The sequence below is a fragment of the Alexandromys fortis genome, unplaced genomic scaffold (assembly GCF_014885135.2).
Source record: "Alexandromys fortis isolate MF-2015 unplaced genomic scaffold, M_Fortis_MF-2015_v1.1 scaffold_358, whole genome shotgun sequence".
Classification (NCBI taxonomy): domain Eukaryota; kingdom Metazoa; phylum Chordata; class Mammalia; order Rodentia; family Cricetidae; genus Alexandromys; species Alexandromys fortis.
The window spans coordinates 355,579-368,081 of record NW_026068229.1 but is presented as its reverse complement, the minus strand read 5'-3'; the positions used below and the strand labels follow the sequence as shown (position 1 = coordinate 368,081).

Sequence of the window (12,503 nt, the reverse complement as noted above, 5' to 3'; positions counted from 1 at the left end):
TCTCTCTCTCTCTCTCTCTCTCTCTCTCTCTCTCTCTCTCTCTCTCTCTCCCTCTCTCTCCCTCTCTCCTTTAATAAATGTTTTATGGCTACAAAAAAAATTTAGCAGAGTCAACTATTCTATATCAATAACACTTAGCCATTTAATGCAACTTATGTGTTAATATAATTTGTTTAAAAGAAGAAAAGGAAAGAAATGCATGCGGAAAATTCAATATCATTAGACAATTTACTGCACTCTTTAAGAAACAGAAGGTAGACTGCAATACTTTTACTAGGTGTGGCTGCACATGGAAATTGCCCCCACTAGAATAATAACAAAAAAAAATGTTTCTAGAGCTTTCTAATTCCCTTGAGACAAATAGACCTGAAAAGGCCTGTGAATAACACACGGGAAATAACTGTAAGCAGTCCATAGGGAATCTGACGAGGAGAAGGCTGTGCACAGCAAGATTAATATACAGCTTTAAAGTCAGATCAATAGCATTTTCCCTAGGCTTGAACACTCTCTGGTCTTCAATAGTAAAACTGAATGATGGACCATATCCTTCTGCCATCTGACCACATAGTGATACTGAGTTATATCCCAAAGAAGAAACTTTTAAAGTGCTAGATAATTTTCTCAAGCATAAAATAATTTCACAACCAACCAATAATATTTTACACAAATAAACTACTTTGTGTAAAGAAAAGCCAAGGGACACTTTTTTAAAACGTATTTTCTACTATACCACAGATACTCTGTTTACACATTTAAAGACCACACTAACCACTTTTCCTAGCGTGACTAAATGGCTTCCTTCTCTATCCCACCTCGCCTTCCCCTGAAGATTGCATTAGATGTTTGTCTCTCAGCTCACTGTGGAGTACAGCCAGTCGGAAGTCTGGAGGGATGCTGCAGGCTCAAGGAGAATGAAGTATTGGGAGCGGTGGGTTTCCAGGAGCTGGTGAGAGGCTGGGCAGCTCAGCAAAGGGTGCCATTCACCGAAAGTCCCTAGAGTAGAAGTGTCCCCCAGTTACCAAGGTGAGACCCCCATAAAGCGTCTTCACCACTGCGTACTACTGGGCTGTTCCAGGAAAGCCAGATCCTCTTCTCAGAGGCCCCAGTCTCATTCCTGTGAAGACTTCCTCTAAATTCCTCTGTTGTACAGTTTTCCATTTGCCCGTGGGACGGCAGCACTCGTGGTGAGAGCCATGCTCTACTTGCACTACCTCTGTGTATTTTTAGTGTTCTCTTTTATCCTTTTTAACAGTTAAAATGCCTTCTATCCAATTTTTTTCTATTCAGATTATTGGATGAGCTGTGTTTGGTAATGTTTCACATGGAAATCTATTTTTCAGTTTTATTAGAGTTAGGAAATTAAAACTCAGGTATACCTTTTAAAAAACTGAAACTTGAATATGCAGGCTCATTAATTCAGGAGTCTGCTAATGAGAAATTATCCAAAAGAGTCAATTGTACACGTGTCCAAATGTTTTTGCACATGTTTTCAGCTAAGGGAGGAATAACAGGAAAGGGATAAGGCCAATTCACATTTTAAAGGGGGCATATTGAAGTATCACTAAGTGTTAAAAAAGGCGAAGTATTGCAAATGAGTACAGTAGGAAAATGTTGCATAAGCTTGCGTTACTAATGAGAAGATTGCCAGAGACCAGGGCAACTTTTCATCATCCATCCCTACATCCTACACTCTCTGTGTTCCTTGCTGTGTATCACTCACCGATATGCCACACACTCTAGAACGTGCAGTCCATAACAACAAAGATCATTCATTGTCTTATTCATTGATGGATCCCAAAGCAGTCAGTGGTCAGCCCATGGCAGGTACTTTGCATGTTTGCCCTTTGGCACCCTGGGCTTCACACCTGGGGCTTCACCAGGACCTTGATGGCCTCCGCATGTGCGCTCATAGCCTTTGCATAATTTGCCTGCAGCTTCTTCAGGCCTTTCTTGTTGTGCTTCTTGGCAAAGCACATGTTCCTCGGGAACTTGGGGTCGACCCCCTTGAGAGATTCGTATCTTTGTGACCGGGGTTTCTTGATGCCATTTCTGTGCCATTTCCGGGACTGGTTGTGTGTGGTGTGGTTCTTGGACTTGGCCATGGCTGGACAGTAAACGGCGGCTCCCGCCTGATTGATGCTTTTCACCTCATTGCTAAGCCATGTTCCTGAAGCACAGACTAACCCCACATTTGCACACATGTGCACGCACATGCACACACACACACACACACACACACACACACACACACGTGCATGGAGGGGTGGAGAAGATGCAGGTACAATATCCTCTCTTCTGCAGCCCATCCAGAAATGTTTATGAATGAGTCAGAAAATGTTTTGAGTCACTGACACAAAAATGTTTATCTAGCATTATTTTAGTGGGAAAGTAGGAACTGTATAAATAATTTCTTCATTTAGATCCACACATTGTAAGTGATGATATCTGTTGTGGGCAGGTGTTCATCACCCTCATTTATGTTATTATTGGATATAAAGCAAGACAAACATTAAGGTTTCTCTTGTGTGGATTTTGCATATAAAACTTTGTGTAGGATTTTACCAAAATGTTATAGTAGTAGGTTTTGGGGGTGGGAATTAAGTCTTATTTCCTTCTTAAAATTCTTAAATTTTCTGATATTTTTACCTTTATTAATAATATATATAACAAATATACCTTTATTGCAACAATCAAGTAATGCTTATTATGGCCTACCAGAGAAAACTGAAAAAAATAAGAATGGGCACTGAGAAAAAGTCTCAGCTACTGAAGAAGCCATCATTATTTTAATAATAAAGATGAGTCACATGAATTAAATAAATTATTATAGTTTAATATGTGAGCAGCAAAATGATTCAAAATTGCAAAAGTTGTAAAGAGTTATTTAAAACTCAAGTTCATAATAATTTTTAAAGATCACTTTCAGAGAATGGTTAAGGAACCAACTCACTATCTTGAGAATTAATAAAACAAATGTCAGCAGTAAGTAGTTATCCGACATTTCTTACAGGAGTTATACTACTACTTAATTATACAAGAGAAGGAGAGAAGTGTGTCTTTATGAAGATAGCTGAAATAAATGAAAATAAAAATGACAGAATTAGAAAACACCATGTTATAACTGCCAGTGAATGATTGATACTTCATACAGGCATTAAACATCAATAACTGCTAAGAGTAAAGAAAGAGAAAGATAGGCATATACCTCCTTTAATTATCCCGAATACCGCATATAGTCTTGTCAAAGGGATCCAACCTAAGTCAGATCTACCCTCTGAATTTACAGCCAATTCACAATAAAGAAATACCCATGACAACGAAACAAATAGAGATGCACAAAGATATCCTCACACTCCCTCTTTGAAAGGAAGTCTAAACATCACATTTCTCCTGCTTTTCAGTAGACAAAGTTTATAAAGAAATGAAAAGAATAAAAAAAAGATGGAGCTGGTGGCGAGGAAGGGTAAGATTCTTAAAACACATGTCAAATTTTTAAAGCGTAGACTAAACTAGAATGTCTGAGGACACGTTTTTGAACAATAAAACTATAAAAAGCAAATTGCAAAAAAATCATGACTAGGGAAGTCGGGATAATTGCAGAAGGGAGGGAGCTGGGAGGGAGACAGGGCCAAGGGAAGGGGCTATGCAGGTGGCTACAGAAGCTGGTTCTTGACCAGGGTGACGTGCACCTCACAAAGCCTGAACAATCATGCATTAGGGTTAAGTGCTTTTCTGTTTCTGTGTTTTATTATGTAAGAGGCAAGTCTTAAAATGTAGAGACTTGGCTTAGAGTAGGATTTGGAAAATCCACAATTTTAGGACAAAAGATTCCTCGGAATAAAGAGCAGGAAATGATATGACACGGACTTTACAGGCAGACAGGGAGTAAAGCAAGGCATCAGTGTGTGGAAGTTTCTGGAGGTGAGAATGAGGCCCTAGCCTCTGATTTTCTCACCTAACTCAAGCATCTTTCTAGAACCTATTGTGTTTTTCAGGAGTGGAAGGGGGTGGGGGATTCTCTGCAAATACTACAACCTGCAGGATTGCAGAAAAGAGATCCAGTTCAGCACAAGTTAGTCAAACTCTAGAGCCTGGCACCAGGCAGTGTATTTTAGACACATTTAAGTGCACTATAATTCTGGGGAAAGTTTTCTGGTAATGATTATCTCAATCACATGGACACGATAAGGCTTAAGGCGTGACTACGTTGAAACTCTTTTGCGAAGTACCATGAAGAAGGGTTGTATTGCTTAAGGGCCTAGATCTGGTGTGGTCTCTGACTGAGACAGCTCAGAAATCACCAGGCTATATATATAGTGCATGTGATACCTTCCCTAAGGATGGGTTCTACTGACTGAGAAACAAAGCAAGGAATAAAGATGTACGGAGGGAGAGTATAAGATAAACATTCAGAGGGATTTGGGTGTGGCCAGGCCCTATAGATAGCAAAGATCACCAGGTTACTAACAACATCCACTCCCAGCCTTCCAAGTGAAGAACAGGCACTCACATCCCTTTCATTGAAGAGGTAAAAGTCTGCACACTTAACATTCCTGGTTTCCCTGGTGCTTGTCTGTGAGTACCATGCCTTCAACACAGGAGAATCTACTTGAGAATGAAGAGTTAGAATAAATCTTCCCAAGCAGATTTAGGAGGATAGTTTCTTACTATCTTGTTTCGTTTTCATATGTCAGATGTAATAATGTATATTAGGACCTTCAAGTGACAATAATATTGTTTTGTTCGGTCTTCTAATATACATCTGTCATCCCAACTACTCAAGGTTGGGGCAGAGGGATCCCAAGCTTAGAACTGCTAATGCCACAGAAAGCTCAAGGCCAGCCTGGCCAACCTTTTGAGGCTCTGTCTGACGGCAAAAAGCTAAAAAGAAAAAATTCTGGAATTACCATAGAATAATAAAGTACTTACTTATCATTGTGAGGTCCTGGTTCAGTCACCAGCCCAGAAAAAAAAATGTGCAAAGTATTAATAGACATGTTATTCATTGGTTTCCAAATCAACAAAATAATTGCTAAACAAGGAAATCAGCCCTGGTTCATCATAATGAATAATAAATCTATCTTGAAAATCATAAAATACTTCTAATTTCAGGATGATTCAAACTAAATAATGTAAATTATTTATCCTAAGTGTCTAAGATCCAAAATGTATCTCTTTTGATAGCTCTCTTTTTTTATTTTCCCATGTCACTCCCCCCACCCCACCCCCGTATACTCCTTTCTCTCCCCCATGGACTACAGTCTCAAAACATGGATGCTAACACAGATTTCAAACCAAAAAGGGAACCGGGCATGGGAGGAGTACATGGAACAAATGAGAATGTGAGCGAGAATTACTTTCTTTCCAAAACTGTGACGGTGGAGAAGGGGAAAGGGTGGAGTGGAGGCAGGAACACGGGAAAGTCAATGCAACTGAAACCAAAGACCAGTTCTGTTAGAGTCAGACGTGATCGAGATTAGTTCATGCATAAGTCATGGGTCAGGCCAGCACAGAGAAGAGACCCCTTTTGTAATATTCATTAATTAAGGGACTGTTCAAGCTTTGCTGGGCATATTTGAATCTGAGAAAGACATCTTTTGCAAAAAGAAAAAGAAACTATTGTATCCTGAAAGGAGATTTAATATGATACAGTATGAAAACTAACCTAATAGCCATATTTTTAATGATTCTGCGACAAGAACCACAATTCGCCACTTTATAATCTCTCATTCCTGCATGGTTAATTGCAGAGATGTTATCTGGAGCTTCTAGAAGAGAGATCTCTGAATACATAGCTATATGTACTGACCCAGTCAAAATTAAAAATACTTACTGAGAACCCAAGTCTTCCAAAGCAAGTCAACTGATGCTGAAAGGACCTAACAACATTTTCAAAATCTAGAACACACACTATTTTGAAAATATATTTAATCACAAATAAGTATATTGAGCACCTTAATAAATGCCTTTCTTAAAATCTCTTCACTAGCAAGAAATTTAAATTAGAAAGAAAAGGACAATCAAGAATTTGAAATGTAAGCAAAATTCTGTTTTCTTTAAGTTATTCTGCATTTTTCAAGGTTAGCTGTTTTTATAAAACATAGATAAATATGCATCTCTTGTCTCAGAATCAAACTCATTCATATATCCTGAAGCAAAAAGAAACAGGGAAATTGTAAGAGCTTGCAGATACCAGAGTCTGAATTAAACTTGAATATCATCTATGAGTTTGTCTCATTAAGTAGTTTAATATGTTTTTAATGGTGAACTGAATATATTGGCTTTGAGATATTTATTTCTAGCTGACAGGCTTTATTTTAGCCCTAGCTGTATACAATAGACACACAGCTATTAAACCTAAGTGCAAATGTCTAATTCTTTGGACACCATAATGCTTGCGTTGTCATCCTGTCCTTCCCACTCTGGAAAAGTCAGTCTTCACTTGGGAGACTTTCTTTACAAATCTTATGTGAAAGTATTGCATGTCACTGAGTTAAAAGTATACTTAAAATTTATTTTCCAGAACTAAAACTGTATACAACCAATAGCCATATTTATAGGATTCATTGAGGAGAAAGTCAGGCTTACTACTTTATACACTACTTTTTCTTTTTCAAATTTCTGTTTTACTTTTTGGTTTTTGTTTATTTGTTTGCTGGTTTAGCAACCATTGAGTTTAAAATTGAAAGTTTCATTTCCCCATGCAGTGGTTTGAATGGCCTTTCAGAGGCTCATATGTTTGAATGTTAGGTTCCCCTAAACATTGGTAGACTGTTTAGAAAAGATGAGGATGTGTGGTCTTGTTGGAGGAGATGGAGGCTTGTTGGAGGAGGCATGTCGCGGGGAGATCAGCTTTGAGGTTTAAAAAGCCCAAGCCATTTCACGATAGCCACAAAGAGCATAAAATATCTTGGGGTAACCCTGACCAAGGAAGTGAAAGATCTATTTGACAAGAACTTCAAGTCTTTGAAGAAAGAAATAGAAGAGGACACCAGAAAATGGAAGGATCTCCCTTGCTCTTGGATTGGGAGGATCAACATAGTAAAAATGGCAATTCTACCAAAAGCAATCTATAGATTCAATGCAATCCCCATCAAAATCCCATCAAAATTCTTCACAGATCTGGAGAAGACAATAATCAACTTTATATGGAAAAACAAAAAACCCAGGATAGCCAAAACAATCTTATACAATAAAGGAACGTCTGGAGGCATTACCATCCCTGACTTCAAACTCTATTACAGAGCTACAGTATTGAAAACAGCTTGGTATTGGCATAAAAACAGAGAAGTCGACCAATGGAATCGAATAGAAGACCCTGACTTTAACCCACAAACATATGAACACCTGATTTTCGATAAAGGAGCTAAAAGTATACAATGGAAAAAAGAGAGCATCTTCAACAAATTGTGCTGGCAAAACTGGATGTCAATCTGTAGAAGAATGAAAATAGACCCATATCTATCACCATGCACAAAACTCAAGTCCAAGTGGGTGAAAGACCTCAATATCAGTCCAAACACACTGAACCTGATTGAAGAGAAAGTGGGAAGTACTCTACAACACGTGGGCACAGGAGACCACTTCCTACGTATAACCCCAGCAGCACAGACAGTAAGGGCCTCATTGAATAAATGGGACCTCCTGAGACTGAGAAGCTTCTGTAAAGCAAAGGACACTGTTGCTAAGACAGAAAGGCAACCCACTGACTGGGAGAAGATCTTCACCAACCCCGCAACTGACAAAGGTCTGATCTCCAAAATATATAAAGAACTCAAGAAACTAGACCGTAAAAGGCTAATCAACCCAATTATAAAATGGGGCACTGAGCTGAACAGAGATCTCTCAACAGAAGAAGTTCAAATGGCCAAAAGACACCTAAGGTCATGCTCAACTTCCTTAGCGATCAGGGAAATGCAAATCAAGACAACTTTAAGATACCATCTTACACCTGTCAGAATGGCTAAAATCAAAAACACCAATGATAGCCTTTGCTGGAGAGGTTGTGGAGAAAGGGGTACACTCATCCATTGCTGGTGGGAATGCAAACTTGTGCAACCACTCTGGAAAGCAGTGTGGAGGTTTCTCAGGAAATTCGGGATCAACCTACCCATGGACCCAGCAATACCACTCTTGGGAATATACCCAAGAGAGGCCTTATCATACAACAAAAGTATATGCTCTACTATGTTCATAGCAGCATTGTTTGTAATAGCCAGAACCTGGAAACAACCTAGATGCCCTTCAATTGAAGAATGGATGAAGAAAGTATGGAATATATACATATTAGAGTACTACTCAGCAGTAAAAAACAAGGACTTCTTGAAGTTTGCAGGCAAATGGATGGAAATAGAAAACACTATCCTGAGTGAGGTAAGCCAGACCCAAAAAGAGGAACATGGGATGTACTCACTCATATTTGGTTTCTAGCCATAAATAAAGGACATTGAGCCTATAATTCGGGTTCTTAGAGAAGCTAAATAAGAAGGAGAACCCAAAGAAAAACATATAGGCATCCTCCTGAATATTAACCTTCATCAGGCGATGAAAGGAGACAGAGACAGAGACCCACATTGGAGCACCGGACTGAAATCTCAAGGTCCAAATCAGGAGCAGAAGGAGAGAGAGCACGAGCAAGGAACTCAGGACCGCGAGGGGTGCACCCACACACTGAGACAATGGGGATGTTCTATCGGGAACTCACCAAGGCCAGCTGGCCTGGGTCTGAAAAAGCCTGGGTTAAAACCGGTCTCGCTGAACATAGCGGACAATGAGGACTACTGAGACCTCAAGAACAATGGCAATGGGTTTTTGATCCTACTGCACCTATTGGTTTTGTGGGAGCCTAGGCAGTTTGGATGCTCACCTTACTAGACCTGGATGGAGGTGGGTGGTCCTTGGACTTCCCACAGGGCAGGGAACCCTGATTGCTCTTTGGGCTGACGAGGGAGGGGGACTTGATTGGGGGAGGGGGAGGGAAAGGGGAGGCGGCGGTGGGGAAGAGACAGAAATCTTTAATAAATAAATAAATTTAAAAAAAAAGAAAAGAGACAAGCAGAATATAAAAAAAAGGTACTGTGCCCCTTAGCAATCAAGATTAATAATTTAATGAATATTCTAAAGGGTCAAAATTAATGTAAACTTTTCCTGATGAATCAAATCTCAAAATTCTGAATAAAAATGTTTTAGTGTTCATTTTCAAAAAAAAAAGCCCAAGCCATCTTTCAATAAGATATAAGCTCTCAGCTCCTGCTCCTGCCCCATGTCTGCTCCCATGCTTCCCACTATGATGATAATGAATTAACCCTCTGAAACTATAAGCAAGCCCTCCGTTAAATGCTTTCTGTTATATATCGCGTTTGTCATGGAGTCTCTTCACATCTATGGAACAGTCACTAAGACACTCCACATCTTATTTAGGTAAATTATTTGTTTACTATCTTTAAAGCCATTTCCTAAGCCATTAAGCAACAGCGTACATACAAGAATAAGAAAGACGGGGCTTGGGGGAATTGTCTTAGAGTGATCGGAAAGATGCACTGTATCCATAAAGCCTTATCAGATGGGGAAAGCAAAGCTAGTATTTGCTGCACTGAGCATAGTAAGCAACTAGGCGCCAAGTCTTATCATTCTTGAAGTACTACAATTTGATCTTTATATTCCACAGGCTAGCCAGCGTATCTACACAAGGACCAAGAAACAGGATAGTGACAGGATCGTTATCCTATGGCAGGCAGGTCACTTCTGAAACACTGTCCACATCAGAAACCACCATTAAGATGGGCCTCTGGGGGTTGGTTGTTGTTAAACTATTCTTATACCCTGCCTTATATGCTGGTGTAACAGAAGCACTAGAACAATCCAGAACATTAAATACCCACACCTACATTGTTTCCTTCATTCCTAAATACTAGCTGACCTCACACTATGGCCAATATTAAAGGTGATCTGTAGTTCCTTCACCTGTTACCTTCAACGAAGACGTAGAACAGGAGACTTGAAAGTTCTCTGATGAGCCAAGATGAGCCGTTATGCTCTTCAAGTGTATAGGAACAGGATATGAACAGAAGTTTTGCCTGAACACGACTAATTCACCCTGCTATTTGTTCTACATACAATTCTTTGCATCAGGCACTGTGAGAAAATAAAATCAAATGAAATCTTTAAAATATAAGCTGTCAAATAATGAATTCAGCTTCAAGTCTTTTTAACACATAGTGTGCTGCGTTGAGGTTTCATACTTGAATGTGTGAAATACCTTGACTTTATTGTATTATTCATTTGGAAACAAATATGTATTATTTAAATTAAAAGTGGAAGAAAATAGCTTGCATGAGTTTAAGATAAATTGGATAAATTCTTCAGTATACAATTAAGTAAAAGTGCAATGAAGATTCTTGAAATGTTTATACCAGTTGGCAGGTCACTAGTCTACTTGATAAAGTTACAGAGGTAGAAACAAAAAATCTTTAGAATACATGTCTCAAGATCCAACTGTGTATTTGAAATATAGTACACAAACAGTGATCATTTTTTTTTTCAAAATTTATCCCTGCTAAAAGCATCTATATCAAATAGGAATATTAAGTGTGACTTTATCCAATAAGCCATGGAAATTACTAAGACTAAAAAAATTTAACAAAAGCCAAAGGTTGCAAATGAGAGGCAAAGTTCTCTTCAGCTGTCTGCATGGTGATTTTCTGAGCAGAGCTGAGAATGTTAGACATGCTGGTCTCGCATACATCCAGGGAATGGCTTCTGTATTCAATCGAATACTGATACTCAGAAGAAAAGCTCATCTTTGAATTTAAATCAATCAGGAGAGAGTGATGCACCCTCAATGTTTATTTTCCTGCATTGTATTCTGCCAAAAGCACTTAGTTACATACAAGTGGATATAGTTGTATTATATCCCTGTAATAACAAATGTTAATTACTGATGTATCCTGTTATTTATAAAATATTTATTCAGAGACACTCAGCCATACAGACAACACAACATCTTCTGTGTGATTTTCCATCAGTAACTTTAGGCTGCATGGTTGAGATTCTTGGAATGTCGGTCTTTGTAGAAGCAAGTCATTAAAACATCCTCCAGAGAACTGAATCACCAGGTGTTGGCTGAAAACAGAGAGAAGCTCCCAGAAAATATTAGTTCTTGTTTGGTAAGGGTGCTCCTACCTAGCTCTCTCTATTCACCTCTGTGAATGTATACTATTGAAATTTAAGCAATTCTTACAAATTTTAGGTTCTTCAGTTTTGGCATACTAACAAAGACGTTACAGACAATTTGAATATGTAGCTTAGTAACTGGCCTGAACTAGAACATGTCTCCATCCTTAAAATTAAACCTGAAGTCTAATAAGGAAATGAAATATATCATTGTATGGTGTATGAATCCAAACAAGATAAATTGCTTCTATTCTTTGAGCAAGATAGGAAGTAGGGTGAGGTTTTGAGATCTCAAAACCCACTTCTGTTGCCATACTTCCTCTAGCAAGACTACACTTCTAATCCTCTCTTAACAGTGACATCAACTGGAGACCAAGTGCTCACAACCAGATCCTATGGGGGACATATCTCATTAAAACCACCACACACTTAGGGAATAGTATGGGAAGGACTTTTAAAAAATTAAAATTCGACAACTTTTACTATAAAAGCAAACTTGCATTTGAGTAAGAAAAGTCACAAAATAAGACATGTAGTTTAAAATCATACTGTCATAATTTCTTCTTTGACTTTAAATGATCTTTAAATTTAAGAGTATGGTTTCTGATTTTGCATTTTTATTGTGTATGTGTGTGTGTTATGCTTTCTCTCTGATTTTGAGTTTGTTTGTTTGTTGTTTGTTTAATTCCAGTTTGCTTGCTTTTTTTGTTTGCCTGTTTATTTTCTAAAGAGACATAAAGAAGGCCTGGCAATGGGTGGATGGGAGCCAGGGAGGATCTGGGAAGAGTTCAGGAAGGAAGACTGTCAGGATATATTATACACTATATACTATATGAAAAAATGTTTTTAATAAAAGAAGGTTATATTGGCAAATGAACAGCAAATAACATCTTTTTTCAGGCTAGGCATAAAACAAACAAACAAATAAATAAATTCTATTATATTATTTCATAGGCATTAACATAAAGTACCACACAGTTGGGATGCATGATTGATTTTTGCTGAGAATTAAAACCCTACAATTTCATAATTAAAAACAGAGTCATGGTAAGGGAAATTCAGATAATCTAGCATGGACTTAATTCTGAAATTAAGTAATTAAATTCACACATAAATGTAAACTGGTGTTTAAAATGGCTGACTGCTAGTCATAATCTTCAGCAAATCCAATCATGTTTGCTATTTGTCATTTTACCTGTCACATTCTCGACACAACTAGTTTCTGCTGCCACAGTAATGATTACTTAAAATCTTACATTTAAGCTTAACAAAGGCACTATTATTACCCTATTAAGGGTGATCAGAAACAAGCCCTTATGCCTGTGATTTTG

The 12,503-nt window shown here is 38.2% G+C and overlaps 1 long non-coding RNA gene across 2 annotated transcripts in view; it reads right to left on the bottom strand.

The window, feature by feature from the left end:
* LOC126493711 (uncharacterized) overlaps positions 1-12,503 on the bottom strand; it is a 255,197-nt gene that overhangs the window by 15,866 nt on the left and 226,828 nt on the right. The window lies entirely within an intron of this gene.